Genomic DNA, 15,405 nt, shown 5'->3' on the forward strand with positions numbered 1-15,405 from the left:
TCTAAAATCTGGGCATTTCAGCACCATTACTTGAAGCATCCACACGCCTTTTATTCTAAGACCAACCTGAGCCGGTGTGGATGAATGTGTGTTGAGTGACAGGTGATGGGGGGGTGGGGGGGGGGGTACTGCAAGGCAGAGGAGAGGGATCACCAAAGGAGGGGACCGAGGAGATATGTGTGGCAAAGCCAGACATCACCTCTCCTGTTTGTGGGTAATCTTTGGAAATCCCGTTCTCACCCCGGGGCTTTCCCTAACTCTGCCTGACATGGCTCGGCAGGCAGCCGAATGAGAGCTAAAGACCTAAACATTGTTTTTAGGGATTTAGAGGCGGCCTTTGGAGCGTTCAGCCTGAATACCTGTTTTAAAGCACTTGAAGGCTTCCGCCAAGACTGGTTAATAGCCAGAGTGTGGGTTACCCGGCTCTGGTTGACATAACCCACCCCTGAGGAACCCCAGGCCCCATCCTCTGGAAGTGTCACCATCTTCCTTTTGCTGGCCTCTCTTGTGCCTCCGCACAGTTCATTAGCACCTTGGAGGGGCCCGGAGAGGATAAGAGAGGAGCTGAAACTGGTGGGGGTCGCTCTCTGGGCCTTATTCTAAAAGCTCCCCGTGCAGACTCTTCCCTCGGGTTCCCGTGGATATTGTAGGACACTCAACTCCACGGGCACCGAGCGGCTGTGCGGCTTTTCTGGTTAATGGTGATTGCAAACGAGGCTCCCGAGTCCCATAAGTAAAGGCCCGGGGCCCCGAGCAGTCATTTGGCGAGCTGGTGATGGAGTTGCAGGGAGGCTGAAGCTGGCACCGAGGCGAGGTGAGCCGATTACCTCTGTCCCCCACGTATCCAGAGGCGCCAGAGCAGATTTCATGTAACTCTCTTAACCACGGTCCCTCGAGCTGCAGACTCTGTGACAGAAATGAGAAAACCGGTACTGCAAGCTTTCCTTGAAGTCCACAGAGAGGTCAGAGCTATTTGGATGACTTCCCCAGGGTGAGGCAGAGTATTTTTCTAGCAATTAACAATGGTGGGGGGGGGGGGGGAAATAACCGTCTGTGAAGGTATTTTACCCTGAAAGTCATCTTGAATCAAATAGTTCTGTTTCTCAAAGGCAAAAGTTGACCTGTTTAGATGCTAATTGTTACACGGAAGGGGTCAGTCTGGGGAATGGAGACCTGTCCTCCACAGGGGCCTGGGACTCAGGGAATGACAGGGAGTCATTAAATGAAATGGAAGGTCAAACCTTCTTTTTTTTAAAGTTCATTTATTTTGAGAGAGAGAGAGAGAGAGAACGAGAGTGCACGCATGAGCTGGAGAGGGGCAGAGAGAGAGAGAGAGAGAGAAGGAGAGAGAATCCCAAGCAGGCTCCCCACTGTCGGCACAGAGCCAGATGCGGGACTCGAACTCACCAACCGTGAGATCGTGACCTGAGCTGAAACCAAGAGTTGGACGCTTAACCGACTGAGCCACCCAGGTGCCCCTAAAGCTTCTTATTTTATAGTTGAGGAAACTGAGGCCAGAGAGGGGGAAGTGATGTACATCCATTTCCCAGCATTGCTGTAACACACTGCCACAAACTGGGGGCTTAAACAGAAACGCATTCCCTCACGGTTCGGGAGGTGAGACGTCCAAAATCAAGGTGTCAGCAGCACCCTGACCACTCTAAGGCTCGCCAGGGAAGACTCTGCTCCTTGCCTCATCCAGCTTCTGGTGGCTCCATGTGTTCCTTGGCTTGTGGCCACATCCCTCCAATGTCTGCCTCTGTGGTGTCCCACCGTCCCTTTCTCTCCTCCGCGTGTCCTCTCCTCTGTGTGGCTATCTTACAAGGATACGTGGGATTGCATTTAAGGCCTCCCTGGTTCATCCGGGATAAGCTTCTCCTCTCGAGACCCTTAATTCAATCCTACCTTTGGGTCATGTCATATTCACTCTCTTGCCACATAAAGTGATACTCATAGGTTCCAGGGGATGTGAACATGTCATCGTGTGGGCCGCCACTCAACCCACTACACAACTTTTGCAAATGTCAACCCATCCGGCGACAGAAATGGAAGCGTTAAGTTACGTCTCCTAATCCCAGACCCATATCCCCTGCGCTGTCCCAGGCTGCCTTGAAGTTAGCCCCCAACGAAATGTCCCTCGTGCAGGTGCGTGCCGTCAGAGCAGAAAATTACAGGGACCCCCGTCCTGTACCCCATCAGCCCTGGGCCAGCAGTATGACCCCGCGGGTTGCACCACGCACCTATCATCCCCCTTCACCAAACCTGCATTCTGCGTGCACATTGTGTTTTTTGAATCAAGTAGTAAAGAGACACATAGTCAAAAGCATAGCCCTTTACACCCACCAGGTCAATACGGGGAGAAGTAGTGGGTGTCGGGGGGGGGGGGCGGGGAAACACGGGCTTTGGGGGAGCCAGGCCTGAAGTCAAATCCAGAGTGTGCCACGTGTAGACGTGTGACTTTGAACAAATGGTTGAGCCCCCGGAGGCTCCATTTCCTCATCTTTAAAAGCGAGAAAACAGTGCCCACCTGCTAGGGTGGCCTTGAGACTGAACTGAGCGCCTACGAGAAAATGTCTGCCGCGGAGGAGAGTCGGTAAACGGCAGCAGTTACTGTCAACAATGGTCATTACGATGAAAGCACCTCCTTGGAAGCCCGCGTCCACTCCCTGCAGCCCCACCGGGCTGTCTTTCTCTGCCCTCCCGCCCTCTCTGCAAGCCTCCTGCTTGCTGCTCTTTGGTATTCGTGAATCGCCCTTGGCCTTGAAGGGAATTTTGAGTAGCACAATTTCTCCCCTTATATAAAAGTAAGATTTGTCCTTAAGGCATCGCTTCCATACAACACTGGATGCTGCCTGGGTCCTGAGGCCGTTCATCCAATGGGACAGGGCCCGGGTCTCAGGACACAGGTGCCTGTCATGGGACAGGGGCTGATCAGCCGGGTGCCCTGTCATTCACAGAGCCAGGAGGCGTGTAGATAACGTCCCCATCTCCACCCATCCTGAAACGTGCCCCTCATGACTTATGCATGACGTCTTTTCATTAGCAGCAGCTGAGTAAGCACATGGGTAAGTGGCTCTGTGAGGGGCATCGGATCCGGAGGGTGTGGATCCGAGCTGGGTGACACCACTGAGAGATTCAGCGGGGTGGGGAGACGTCCGTGCGCAAACGCTGCATGCTCCCTGGGAGACTGGACGTTTTCTCTCTGCCCTTCGGTTCACTCTGCCTTGAGAAGCAGGCTCCCTCTCAGCAGGGCAAGGATGAAGGGGGGTGTGGCTGGGTCCAGGCTGCAGGCCCCGCAAGGGAGGGGGCGGCAAAGAGATGCTCTGACCTTTCTGAGCCAGGAAAGAATTCCTGGATCCCACTGTTATGAGAGAACTTTCTAAAAGTACTAAGCGAGTCCACAGACCTGGGTCTCCCGCCCTCCAGCCTGAGTTTCTAAACGCACACTCACGGGGGCATCTGGGTGGCTCAGTCGTTGAAACGTCCGGGTTCAGCTCAGGTCATGATCTCACAGTTCGTGGGTTCGAGCCCCACGTCGGGCTCTGTGCTGACAGCTCAGAGCCTGGAGCCTGTTTCAGATTCTGTGTCTCCCTCTCTCTCTGCCCCTCCCCCGCTCATGCTCTCTCTCTCTGTGTCTCAAAAATACATAAACATTAAAAAAAAATTTTAAACACACACTCACGCTCACTCGCACAATCGATGGTAATTCTGAGGATGCCGACCTCTGGGGACCCTGCGTGGTCTCTGAATAGCAGTGCAAGACCACAGGACGCAAAGCCCAGTGGAGGGGGAGAGCCAACCCCCAGGACTGCGGAAGAAAGAATAAGAGGGAGATGGACAAGACACGTCTCTCCTGTCCAATCTGTGACTGACCACTGCAGCCTCAGGAAGGAGGTCAAGGGACAAAGAAAGTGTTGGGAAAGAAAGGAGCAACATTCTAGTTGAGGCCTTAAAGTACAGACAGATCTGGGTTTGTATCCAATGCTGTTCTTCTGTTGTTCCTTGACTAATTTCTCTGGCCTCCCCGAGCCTGAATTTCCTCACCTGTAAAATGATTGCTGTGAGGATGGAATAATGTCACGTACGTCAAGTGCTCAGCACAGCACCTAGCCCATAGTAAATACTCCATAAATGGGAGCTACCATTACTCTTTAAAAAAATTTTTTTTAACATTAATTTATTTTTGAGAGACACAGACAGAGCATGAGCAGGGGAGGGGCAGAGAGAGAGGGAGACACAGAATCCGAAGCAGCCTCCGAGCTGTCAGCACAGAGCCCGATGAGGGGCTCGAACCCACAGACTGTGGGATCATGACCTGAGCCAAAGTGGGACGTTCAACCGAGTGAGCCACCCACGCGCCCCAAGGGAGCCATCATTACTCTTAAGCTGTGTCCCGTAGGGATATTACTCAGGGCACAAGAGGTGAGCAAGCTTCTCTTGCCCAACTTGTGTGGGTGACCGAATTCCTCTTGCTCCAAATGAACGGAGGGAGGGGGCAGCAGTAACGTGACCTGTCTGTCCAGTGGCCAAGATTTTGAAGCACAGTCTGTTCAAGATAAGAGAGCTAGAGTGATGCTGTAGTTTCAGGTCCTGGTCTGAGAAACAAGGATGATAAAGGGATGAAGGGACTTGCCCAAGGTCAGAGCTGATGACGGGCACAGCCCACTGCTCTGTGACCCCACACTGCTGGAGGAGGAGAGCGCTGCTTAAGGACACTGCCTCTCTAATAATAGGACCCTGTGGCAATGCTGGATGTCTTCCCAGGGGGTCCTTGTCCTCAGGACAAGGTGCCAGGTGTAAACCAGCCAGGCAACAGCAGGGCATTAAAAAGGTCAATGTTCCTTGGGTCTCTGGTACTGGCTCAAATACACAGCAGACGGAAGATGAGGCTCCAAATGGCTTCACCAAAGCCACGAAGCAATAACCCCAGACTTTCAGAGAGTAGACGGATCAAGTTCTGGTACAAAAAGCTACATTTGCATCTTACCCCCCGGGCCCCAGGTGAAAATGCCCTCAGAAAGCAGATCTGAAACCAGCCTAATGTTTTTAGCCATCGAACAGGGTCCTTGGGGCTAAGTGAGAATTGTGATCTAACCGGAAATGTCAGTTTGACTTGCAAGATGCCATATCTCTTAATAATTTCTCGGTCCTTTAATGTATTTTTAATCACAAATTTGTGATGAGGAGGGAGCTGTGTGCTGCAGGGCTGTCTCCAGCCGAGGCCCCAGGAACTCCAGCTAGGAGAGAGTGGCCTGGGGAAGGAGCAAGGCTGGGCCTCCCAGCACAAGACTGGAGAATGTCTTCTATGGAGGAGCAAGGCCATTACAGACCACATTTGGAGAGGGAAGAGGGGGTTCGCTGGGCATTAGGAAGGCAGAACCGCAGGCAGGTCAATAGCAGATTTTGTGAGACTGGCCAGTCAGTCTCATCATCTGCCCAGCTTTGCAGCCAAACACCAGGGCCCCCCAGATCTAACTCCTACGACCTCACCAAGGTCAACCAGCCACCGGAACCTTGGGTTTCCTTTCTGTAAGTCCGGGGTGTATTATGACTTGCACGAAGCTAAGCCAGCTACACATCCTGCAACCATCAGACAATTGTTTTCCGCCGTCGGGTACGCACACAGTGATAACAATAATGACAATGACAGCCACACGGTGGCTGCCATTTGTGGAAGGCATGCTATGTCCAGGAACTGTGGGAAATGCTGTGCGTTTAGTTCTCGCCGGGAAATGGCATGCGATTCTCCTCCTCTGTGCTACAGAATAACAAAGCAGAAAACGCTGGAAGAGCTTGTTCACTGGGGTGGAGCCTTCTTAAACTCAAATCCTGTGCCTTTAAGCACTTCTTGACATGTCGTCCATTAGTGCTCTCTTTTCACAACAACTGAGCCAGAGGACGAGGACCGAGTGGACTAGATTTCATTTAAAAACGCCGAGGTGGGATCCTGTCTTATTCACCCTTGTGTATATACGTCAAACACACACGTAGCTGCCCCAGCTCTTGGCGGGCGGTCCTGGGAGGCATTCTCCAGGCTTCTCTGTGCCGCCTGGTAGAATCAAGCCCCTGTGGCCTACAGCAGTGACTTTCCTCCTTCCTCCTGCTTCCTGGAACCACCTTCCAAATAAACTCCTGCACCCAAATCTTTCTCTCAGGCTCTATTTTTGGAGAACCCAAGTTAAGACTATGGATACGCGCGTGCCTTTTAAAATTATTATTATTGGCTGATGTTTATTGAGCACTTACAAACTGCCAACTGCTGTGGCAAGTGATTTACCTGAATTGCCTGTTTGACCATCCTCGGAACAATGCCATCACTGTATCCCCAATTCACACAAGAGGAAACTAAGGCACAGAGAGATTAAGTAACCTGTCCAAGGATGCGTTTAATGAGCAGTACAGGTTAGCTGGTGCTTTTAACCTCTATCTAAAGCTGTGTCTCCCTCTTGATAACACAATTGCTTGTCTGGAAACTTCTACAAAGAGCATAGCCCTCCAAATTCAGGCTCAATAAAAACTATTATTTGCATAAGATGCTTCAGGGGAAACTTTGCAACCACTTTACCTACACGCTCAATTCCAAATTACCGTGCATAAAAGGAAATCTGTGCTCCGTGACCCCTTTTGTTTAAAAATGGGTACATAGCAAAGGAAACTGGCAAAAAGAAAAAAAAAAGACAAAGAAAAAAGGAAAAAGAAAAAAGAAAAGGCAACCTCCTGAAGGGGAGAAAATATTTGCAAATCATACATCGGATGAGAGGTTAACATCCAAACATATAAAGAACTTGACTCAGTAGAAAAAATAACAAATCCGATTCAAAAATGGGGAGAGGATCTAAACAGACATTGTTCTAAAGAAGACAGGCTCACAAATAAATGTTCCACATCACTCATCGCACAAACCAAAACCACAACGAGATACGATCTCACACCTGTCGGAACAGCTATTATCAAAAAGACAAGTAATAACAAGCGTTGGCAAGGATATGGTGAAAAAGGAACATCTGTGCACTATTGGTGGGAATGTAAATTAGTACAGCCACTATGGAAGATAGTATGGAAGTGTCTCAAAAGATTAAAAGCAGGGGCACCCGGATGGCTCAGTCGGTTAAGCAACAGACTCTTGATTTCGACTCAGGTCATGATCTCAGCGTTGTGAGATCGAACCCCGCATCAGTCTCTGTGCTGAATGCACAGTCTGCTTAAGATTTTCTCCGTCTCTCTCTCTCTGCCCTTTGCTTGCACGCTCTCTCTCTTTCTCAAATAAATCAATAAGAAAAAAAAATCTTAAAAAAATTAAAAGTAGATCTACTACCTGACCCGGCTATTCCACTTCTGGGTATTTATCTGAAGAAAATGAAAACCCTAATTCAAACAGATATATGGGCTCCTCTGTTCACCGCAGCATTATTTACAATAGCCAAGATAAGGAAACAGCTTAAGTACCCATCAACGGAGGAGTAGATACAGAAAATGTGATATATATCTACATATCTTTAGACAGATACAGAGAGAGATAGATATCATACAACGGAATATTACCCAGTCATAAAAAAAAAGAGGGAAATCTTGTCATTTGTGAAAACATGGATGGGCTCTGAGGGCCTCATGCTAAATGAAATAAATCAGACAGAGAAAGACAGATATTGTACGATGTTACTTATATGTGGAATCTAAAAAACAAAACAAAACAAAACAAAACAAAACTCCCGGATACAAAGAACAGACTGGTGGTTACCAGAAGGGAGGGGGCGGGCGAAAGGGTGATCGGGGTCAATTGTGTGGGGACAGACTTTACTGGGCTCATTGTGGCAATCGCCCTGCAGTGTATACAAATACCGAATTACTATGTTGTGCACCTGAAGCTAATATAATGTTATATGCCGGTTTTACTTCGATATAAGTAAATAAATAATTGGTTACAGGTGTTGTCAGGCGAAGGGATGTCTGAGTCGGCAGCTACATTGATCGCTAATTTTTTTTTTCTAAAATCAACGAGAAATGAAATATCAATGACCATTTTCTACCTAATCTAACTCAGCGTCCACCTGGATCTCTGGTAAACCTTCCCCCTTATTCCTTTCAAACGTTTTCTCTTTCCCAAACGGCTGTGGGAAGAACTGAGGGAGGGAGGGAGGGAAGCATCCATCTGCGAGGTGAGCTTGTCAGAGAAAAGTGGAACGACGTGGATGAGCTTTGTGTCCAGTGTGCAAGCTGGAGAAATGCAGAGGAGTGTTTACACTGACTTTAGAGGGCGGGAGCAAAACGCTCAGCCGGGAGCTGCCGAGGGCAGATCACCAAAGTAAATCCCAGGCGCCTCCTCCAGCAGCCCTGACATCTGGGGACAGTCCCGGAGAGCCACACAGGGCTCATGGGAGACTCTGACGTGGAAGGAAGAGATGATGGCGCGTCTGTGAGGAAAGTGCCCCTGGCACCAGTGCCATGACCATCCAGCCCCCGTGACACCTGCTCGCCCCAGCGTCCCTCGGGGTGGGGGTGGGGGGTGGCTGGCGCCCCAGGGACCCTGTGCCGCCCCCGTGCCCGCCCGGCCTCCCCGTAAGCAGGAGGGCTGATGAGCACATCAAGAACCAACCTCACTGAAGCCAAAGTGATACATCTGTTTATGGTAATTAAATAAATGCCAGCTGGACCCTTCTCGGTGTGCTTACTGAAGCACGTGCCAGATTCACGAGGCTCTCCAAGAATCCAAAAGAAATCAGAGGCGGAAAAGCGAGCTCCCAGCCACTTACCACCCACTTCTTGAGAATCCTTGGCTGAGGAGGTTTTCTCAGAACCGAGAGCCTGGCTTCGGTCCCACCGGGTCTTGAGCAAGTCATTTCACCTTGGCTTCTCCATCTGTCAGGGGAGACGGTGACACTTGCTCTGTGCCTCCCTCCAAAGTGACCTTGGCTAGAGGTTGGCCCTTCCTCATTGACCCCATCTACATGCTGCCTCTTTTCAAAGGAGGTTTGAGGCAGTTTAGAACCACATGGTGCGGTGACAGGGGAAAGAAACTGGAAGGAAGACGGTGAATGCACGCGGGTTCGTTGTATGATTTGTACCCATTGTACCCGTTCAGAGTGAGTGGCAGAAATTATAAGGATCGTGGCCTTTGGACTCAGATGTGGCTTCAGCTCCAATGTTCCTGGGTGACCCTTGGCAAGGGACTTAACCACTCTGAGCTTCGCTTTCCTTGTCTAAAATAAGGCAGGCTGTGTAAGGCTAATGGAGGATTAAATGCGGCAAATATACAGAAAAGCACTTTGACCAATGCCAAGCACATAGTGGTGCCCTTATAAACACTGGTTTCTTTTTCTTGCCTGCTGTCTCTCCTTCCTTCCTCTATTCCTTCTTTCCTTCCTTCCTTTCTCCTTCCTTGCTTGTTTCTCTTCATTTGTCTTTCCACATTAAATAAGAAAGTCTCCAGGAAATGCTTCTGTCATAATTGGACTAATGGGTGAGAAGGGACTCTGTGGGGATGGGAAAGAATTTGGAATTATGAAGGAAAGAAATCCCTGACGTGCAAGGAAGGGAAAATTTTAAAGATGGGGTATGATTCACTGAACTTATCCAAAGTCACCAGGTGACTTACTTTTGCATCTAATTTTTGCTATCTGGGTGAGGAATTAGTAAGCGGGATCCCCTCAGGTGCCCCAGATCTCTCCAAGGGATCTAGAGTAGAAGGTATGCTGGGAGGACGTTCATTCCACATGGAGTCGGGAAGACCAGGGACGGACGGGGCTGCCGTTATGGAGGGCACGACTCCAGACAGACGTCAAGCCTCACAACAGCAGGATGGCCAGGTGGTCCAGGGGGCGCTAGAACCTACCATCCCCCTGCCTGGAGCAGGTGCTGGGACAGCAGATGTCTGCACATTTTCCTCCAACCAATTAGAAAATAGAGGTGACAAATGCAAGTCCTTCTTACCCTCTGAGGTCACATGGGTATGTCCAGGCAGGCAGGATGAAGAGACAGCCTGCAAAGAGACAGGCAGCGAGAATTCTAGGCAACGGGCTGGCATCAGCGAGGTGTGGCAGCAGGAAGGAGCCCCTGCTACCTGTTCTGTGAAGCCTTTCCTGGTAACCGCTTTCCCCATCTATCTCACGGATGCTGCGCTGGTTTTAATCACAGCCCTCAGACTCGTTCGCTCCGTGCAGCTGTCTGCATGTCTGTGTCCCTATCAGATGGTGAGCCCCGTGTCCTCAGCCTTAGCATAAATGAATGAATGGCACAGAGTAGGTGCTTAGTAAATGTAGCTCTAATTAATAAGTAGAAGGCTCAGGATGGTAAGAACAAGGCAAGGAAGCAGGAGAACTGAGAGTGTTACCAAGACAGAGATTCGAGATGGGCGCCTGGGTGGCTCAGTCAGTTGAGCGTCCAACTTCGGCTCAGGTCATGATCTCGTGGTTCGTGAGTTCGAGCCCCGCGTCGGGCTCTCTGCTGTCAGCGCGGAGCCTGCTGCGGATCCTCTGTCCCTCTCTCTCTCTGCGCCTCCCCCCCTCACACTCTCTCTCAAAAATAAAATATTCGTAAAAAAAGATAGAGCCTGTATCCTGAAGCCTGCTCTACGCTATGAACTCAGTATGAAGAGGACAGTCATAAGGCCAGAGCTAGACAAACAGCGAGACCTGGTCCAACCTCCCAGATCCTTCCTGCCTAAGGATAGGATTGGGTTTCTGAGCCTGGGCTGGATCTAGGCTCATGGTTGAGGTCGATGATACAGGAAAATGTAGTATGATGCTAAGCCACACTACCTGGGTTCAATGACTGTCTCCACAGCTATCAGCCCTGTGACTTTGGACTTCTAACTTAGTTTATCTTATACCTCAGTTTTCCCACCTGTAAAATGGGAACAACAATAGTACCTGCATTGTAGGGTTGCTGTAAGGACTAAATGAGTTGATATGATAAAGTGCTTGGCACAGAGTGAATGTTACACAGGTGCCAGCTACTATTATTGCCATTGGTGATGGTGTCGTCATTACCAGACGTTGAGGGGGTTGGGGCAGGGGGCGTGCACGGTCCATAGGTCCTGACGGTGATACAGTAAAAGGAGAGAGGAATCTCATGGGTCCTGGCTTCCATCTACTGTATTACAACTGCCCCCACCTTAACTGGTTAGGGGTTGATCATCTGAAGATTAGTTCTCTACGTGCTGCTGGGAGATGTTTCAGGTTCCGCCTTTTGAGACCTGGGACAGTCCCTACCCCCGCGGTGCCACAGGTTGACTTTGAAAAGAACACGGGTGTGAGATTTGTTTGCCGGTGTACTCAAGTGAATCAGGGGTTTTTGTGGCTTGAGGGATGGGGGACCAAGCTTTCTCTTTCTGTCTTTATGCTGTCTTGTGGGCTCTCGGGCCTAAAGGGGGCGAAAGAACATTAAAACCCCTTCAATTCTTAAGGGGAGTTCTTGCTTACTTGTTTTTAAACACATACTTGTAAAGCACTTACCATGTGCCAGGCACACTATTCTAATTACAAATACTAACACAATCTCCAACATAACCCTGTAAAATAGAGCAATCTTTGTCACTACTTTACAGGTGAGGAAGGAGGCACAGAGAGGGTAAGCAATGTGCTCACAAGCTCACAGCAGGGACCAATGAGGCCAGGCTCATGAACACAGGCGCCCGGTCCCAGAGCTGGTCGTGTGTCTCCTATTATGCCACCTCGCCGGAAGGCCTAAGTTTGGGTAAATGCACGAGAAGGTAAGCCGGCCTTTCCCAGCCCAGGGTGAGTTCAACTGCCGGCTACCCCAGAGTCTCCCACTCAGAGCAGCCCTGCCTTCCCCGATGGAAGGAAAGAGAAATCCCACAGACTCCACCAGAGTCCCAGTTTCCTGCTGACTCTGGGAGCCCAGCTTCGGAAGGAAGGTTTTGTGCCCCAAAGCCTCCTCCCATATGGCCGAGGACACTGTCTAGCCTGAGACCCCTCCACCGCCTCTTCCCCTTGGTTTTCTATTACTTCTCAGACACCCCCAGGTCTGAGAACAGGTAGGGCCTGGGGCCTGGGGGACTTCTTCCCTCTTTTCCAAGCAAAGGGAAGAAGCCCCAGGGAGCCTGTGGATGTCAGTAAACAGGTCTGTGTGATCGCTGGGCCTTCACAATTGGACAGCCTTTTCTTTCCCCTGATAGAGATAAATGTTGATAACTCCATGATGATGAAAACATTGTAAAGTGCCAAGCACAGCATGTTTAGTTACAAAAGCCAGGAATAATTGCTTCAGCCTTCCTGCTAAGAAAACCAGTTGTTGGGTCCAGGATAATTCTAGTAAGAAACTGGCATTCGGGGATTAATTGTTTAGAATGTAATGACTGCTACAACCCAAACTAATGAGAACAGAAGGCGGCTTCCAATTTGAATTTCAGGAATGAAATCGGCTTTGCCAGGCTGGCTGGTGCAGAAAAAGAGAATGGAAGGGCTTTTTTTTTTTTTTTGACCTCAGTTCTGATTGGGCAAAAAAATAAGAAAGCATTTTGCAAGAACAGCTTCTGAGAAGACTAGCCAAAAGTCTGTGCAGACGCCTCAGGAAAATTCTTGATTGATTATTAAAAGCCTGGCTGAGCTTTTCCTTGGGGCCCTGAGCAGGTGCGGGGGCAGCAAGGCAGGCGTGAGTCACGGACTGCGCTGGGCGGGGGTGGGGGGAGCGGGCACTGGGCATGGAGTCCCACCCGTCCCTGCCACTTCCGCTCTGACCTTCAGCAGGTCACCTGTCCTTTCCGAATCTGTCCTCCTGCAAACAGCACTCGCCCTGCCAACTTCAGTGGCTTATGGTGAGGCTCGGGTGAGAAAATAGCTAGCAAAGTGCACTGCGATCTTTATATCACAATGTGGGTGGAGAGTGTTATTTGGATAAGTTACCCCTTCCTCCTTCTTTTATTTGTTTGCTTAGCCCTAAAAGGGACTCAAGGCAACCTGCCTATTCTTTTCTAATTTCTAGCATCGCTGTGAGCAGCGTGTTGAATAACTCTCAAGGCAGGCAGTGGTTCGGTGCCAGAAAAGACCAGAAAAGACCCAGGAAGGTTGGTAGGGTCCACGGGACAGGAGCCTGAGGGCCCCTGAGGGAGTAGAACCCTTGCTGGCTCTTCAAAAGGCACTGCAGATAAGAGGTGAGGGAGAAAAGCAAATGGAGTGGCCCACTCATTCAAGTGTCTATTTTGTTGAGCTCTGGCTATGAAGATATATTTATTTACTGAGGGACTCTTAGGGGAATGGCATCATGATAAAGAGATTAAAAGGACCCTCACAAGACCTACTTGACTCATGGGAGAGGCCGCAAATTCTCCACCAGTGTCCAACTCTTACCCAGTTTTCTTTCCCAGTTTCCTCCCATCTCCATCCCTGCCTTCTAGCTGACGTTGGTAATACAGATGCTGAGCAGTATTCCCTGGAATTCTTTCCACTGGAAAGCACCCTCATCAAAGTCCTACCATAAGTGAGGACTCCTCGGACTGCCTGCCCAACGTGAGGTCTGAGAAGGTTCTCAGAGAGGATTTAGATGTGATGCTCTTAGGGTAAAGGCAAAGGCATTGGAAAGTCGCAAGTGTTGGCCAAGGACGTGGAGAAACCAGAAACCTTGCACACTGTTGGCGAGAATGTGAAATGGTGCAGCTCCTGTAAAAAACAAACCAACAAAAAAAAACAGGAGTTTTTTGTATGGAGGTCCCTTATAGCATTTAATATAGAATTACCGTGTGGCCCCGCAATTCCATGTCAAAGAGTTGAAAATGGGCTCAAACAGGTATTTGTACCCCAATGTGCACAGCAGCATTATTTGCAATAGCCAAAAGGTGGAAACAACCCAAGAATCCATCAACAGATGAATGGATAAGCAAAATACGGTCTGTACCTACAATGGAATATTACTCAGCTACAAAAATCAATAAAATTCTGACACATGCTACAACATATATGAACCTTGAAGACACGGTGCTAAGTGCAATAAGCCAGGCACAAAAGGACAAAGATTGCATGATTCCACTCATACGAACTATCTCACATAGGCAAGTTGACAGAGACAAAAGGTAGATTCAAGATCACCAGGGGCTGAGGGGAAGTGGAGAGTTACTGCTTAAGGGTCACGCTTTCTGTCTGGAATGGCAAAAAAAAGTTCTGGAAACAGATAGTGGTGGTGGTCATACAACATTATGACTGTAATTAATGCCACTGGATTGTACACTTAAAATAGCAAAAATGGCAAATTTTGTGTTTTAAGATTTTATCATAGTAAAAATATATAATTCGCTTAAAAATGAAGGCAAAGTTCCTGGACAAAGTTGGGCAGGGCAGAGCCCTTGCTTGCCTAGGGCGGGGTTCCCCCCCCCCCAAGCCTGTCTTCCTTCTCTAGCCACTTGGCATCAGTTCAGCCATAGCGCTCACCTTGCCCCCCCACCCACCCACAGCAAGCCTTTTCGCACCGCGTGCCAGGTCAGGTTCCTTGGTTACACTCTCAGAGACCCATGCTCCTTCTTCAAAGTACAAGCTCCAATGATGGAATATTCGAATCATGTCTGGCTCTCCCATGAGACATAAATGCCGTGGTAACAGGGACCGTGTCTGTTTACTCTCTCCATGTTAGTGCTACTGCCCCTCGGAGGTCCTCGGTAAATAAATACATTCTAGGGGCGCCTGGGTGCCTCAGTAGGTTAAGTGTCGGACTTTGGCTCAGGTCACGATCTCATAGTTCATGAGTTCAAGCCCTGCATTGGGCTCCGTGCTGACGATGCGGAGCCTGCTTGGGATGCTCTCCTCCCCTCTCTCTCTGCCTCTCCCTAGCTTGCACGCATGTGCGCGCTCTCGCTCTCTCTCTCTCTCTCAAATAAATAGGCTTTAATACATACGTCCATACATCCATTCTGGATGAAGAAACACATGTACAAATGAGCTACTCCATCTCCCCCCCCATCTCCCCTCTATCTCTATCCCAATATTCATTAACCATAGCATTTGCATCTGTTGAAATAATTTGAAGTATTTATTTCTTTATGTATCCACAGTGTCCTTGCCTTCTCATTATATGGTAAACCCCTTGAGAACAGGGACTTTTTCTGCCTTGCCCCCTGTGGTACCCCCAGTATACAACAATGCCTGGCATATTATAGGGCTCAGTAGGTATCTATCGAATCAATGAATAAGCAGACCTCATTAACTCCTGCCCGGATTATCTTCTACTCAATTTCATTGTCTCCATAGGCGCGCCAGTCATGTCACTACACGGACAAATTGTCAATTTGTCCTTGTCCCGTTTCTGCTCTAAGCCTCCACTGCTCCCCCAGGGCCTGGAGGAATAGTCCATGTTCCTGGTAGAACCTATGCTGGCCTCTCCTGACACTCCCCATGCCATCCCTCAAACCCTTCCACACTCACTAGATAGACCATTCTTAACTCATGCCTCCCCAGAATACCC

At 49.4% G+C, this 15,405-nt stretch overlaps 2 protein-coding genes across 6 annotated transcripts in view; one reads left to right on the forward strand and one right to left on the reverse strand.

Annotated features, from left to right (window-relative positions):
• The window catches only part of CBY2 (chibby family member 2), a 151,454-nt gene that overhangs the window by 23,477 nt on the left and 112,572 nt on the right, over positions 1–15,405 (reverse strand). For 3 of the 4 annotated variants that reach the window (XR_008295545.1, XR_008295542.1, XR_008295544.1), the window contains exon 3: positions 828–904. The exons of the other annotated variant lie outside the window; for it this stretch is intronic. The gene's annotated coding sequence lies outside the window, so the exon portion shown is untranslated. The remainder of the gene's footprint in view (positions 1–827; positions 905–15,405) is intronic. 4 annotated transcript variants of the gene reach the window in all.
• SIAH3 (siah E3 ubiquitin protein ligase family member 3) overlaps positions 1–15,405 on the forward strand; it is a 69,767-nt gene that overhangs the window by 5,559 nt on the left and 48,803 nt on the right. The gene's annotated exons all lie outside the window — the stretch shown is intronic.

Source organism: Acinonyx jubatus, chromosome A1 (assembly GCF_027475565.1).
Source record: "Acinonyx jubatus isolate Ajub_Pintada_27869175 chromosome A1, VMU_Ajub_asm_v1.0, whole genome shotgun sequence".
NCBI lineage: Eukaryota > Metazoa > Chordata > Mammalia > Carnivora > Felidae > Acinonyx > Acinonyx jubatus.